This window comes from Teleopsis dalmanni, chromosome 2 (genome assembly GCF_002237135.1).
Source record: "Teleopsis dalmanni isolate 2A chromosome 2, ASM223713v2, whole genome shotgun sequence".
Taxonomy (NCBI): Eukaryota; Metazoa; Arthropoda; class Insecta; order Diptera; family Diopsidae; genus Teleopsis; species Teleopsis dalmanni.
Window position 1 is genome coordinate 24253145 of NC_051847.1, and position 2208 is coordinate 24255352.

The following is a 2208-nucleotide window of genomic DNA, read 5'->3' on the forward strand; positions in this document are numbered from 1 at the left end:
AACGAAGATGTGTAGAATATGGTAGTTTCCACTGATTACGACGTCATAATCAATTATAACAAAGATTTATACTACTACTACTATTGTCCACTTCCCAAAGTGGGGCATAGATCTTTAATAATTCTTCTAAATCCAACTCTATTTTGTGCTTCTCTGTAGATGTCGTTTCATATATATCGTGCTTTAGTTCACTTTCGACTGTTCTTCTCCACTTTTTCGCTGATGCACCAGGTCTTCTGCTGTCTTGTGGATTACATGCCAGCACTTGCCTCGTCATGTAATCTCTTGGTTGTGTAAGGGTGTTCTATTCACTTTCACTTTCGCATTTTTATGTTATTTTGTGTTGCTTTCTGAGTGGTTTGATTCAGCAGACGTTCCTTTGATATTCGATCTGGCCACCATATTTTCAGAATTCTACGTAGACACTTGTAGACAAACACTTTCATCTCTCTCTCTATATGTCTAAAGAGATCCATGTTTCACAGCCGTAGTACAAGATAGATTTTATATTTGTGTTGAAAATTCGGAGTTTGGTCTGTCTCCTGAGTTACTTCATTGCCATATGTTATTAAGTTTGCCAAACGCGGTTTTCGGTTTGTTGATCCGAGCATCAACATCTTCATCAGCTAGAACGGAGCTATCACAATGCTTCCCATATAGGTAAAAGAGTTTACACATTCAATATCATCTGTTGTAATTCATGACGTCTGTGACTTAACAGCAACATCATCGTGAATTCTAGTCCTTGTAGATACTCTAACAGTTTCCATTGGATACCCCTGGTATTTTTTAATGATCTCCTGAGGATATCATGTATCGTGAGATTGAAAAGCAATGGTGACATCCTTGTCCCACACCTGTTTTGATGTCAAGAGATTCAGAGAGCTGGCTTTTGTGGATCACGCGACATGTAGTATTCTTTTGCAGCTCCTTCAGAAGGTTTATAATTTTTTCTGACATCCCTCTTTTGGAGAGTGCTGCCCAAATGTATAGTCGGTTTAAGTTGTCAAATGCTTTTTTGACAACACTGATTTATAAAAGTGAAGTATTTTCAGTGGACACATCGAAACTATGTATGTATTTACAATCTTTGGACCACAAGAGCAGTTTGATAAAAAAAAATAAAATATACTCCCTCACTAAAGTTTGAAGAATAAGCGTCAAAAGTTACCTTTATATATGTGATTTGAATATGACATAAATACTGCTATAGTGGAATGAAGCTACTATAGGGGAATGGATTTAATAAGGTATCTGGAATCAAAATTTCTCTGTATTACTTAGTAACATATAGTGTACTAATATGTTGAAACTAATGTTGTCATGTTTTTTTATAAAGTTATAAACTATTATAAACTATTTTATAATAATAATATAAAATGCCATTATATAAAAGATAACTTACCAATAAAAATACTGGGCTAATATATGTCCAGCATATTCGCTAAAATATTCCTGGCCTAGCGCCCAACATTTGTTCAACATCAGATGAAAAACGATCAACTCCGTAAAACCAAAAAACGCCAGCTGCTTCCACGAAAACCACAAAGAGTATAGCCAGGCCAGGACCGTAGACGTTGAGGAAGTTAACCAAAAACACACCACCCTAGAAATTAATTTAGGTTTTACTTCATAATACTAAAAAGTTTTATTTAAAGAGTTAACTATAAAATTGCTATCCCACAGGTACAAATTTGTATATTTTTTTTATATATTTATATTTTCTTTTAATATTAAGTATTAGTATTAATTTTTAATATTTTGAATATTACATTTCTTTATATATCTGTCATTTATACTACATGAGGAGAATGCAATAATCCCTCAAAAGTATCGCAACGAACCGTAGGTCTATGTAAGTCTAAAAAGTTTTTGTGTTGTTGATTGATGTTATAATAATAATAAATTACACATTTTTTATATATAGTATACACAGATATATTTTACTATATGTCTTTATATAGTAACAAACCAAATTTCAATATTTTTTATGTATTTATTGTTCAAAGCAATAATAAGTGTTTAAAGAGAAGTTTAGGGGACAATTAATTCAGTAAAGTCAGTTAGTAAGTTTAGTTTGTTAGCAATCTCTTAATCGTTAGTGATACCAGTTAGAGATATGTCTTATAGAATGTGGTCCTACAGAGGTTCACCTCAGTGGTTGAGGGGAATCCATTACCTTATTGGCCCGTTACCTTATCACTATTA

At 32.9% G+C, this 2208-nt stretch overlaps 1 pseudogene; it reads right to left on the reverse strand.

The window, feature by feature from the left end:
• Positions 1-2208, reverse strand: part of LOC119674147 — a 9168-nt pseudogene that overhangs the window by 6035 nt on the left and 925 nt on the right.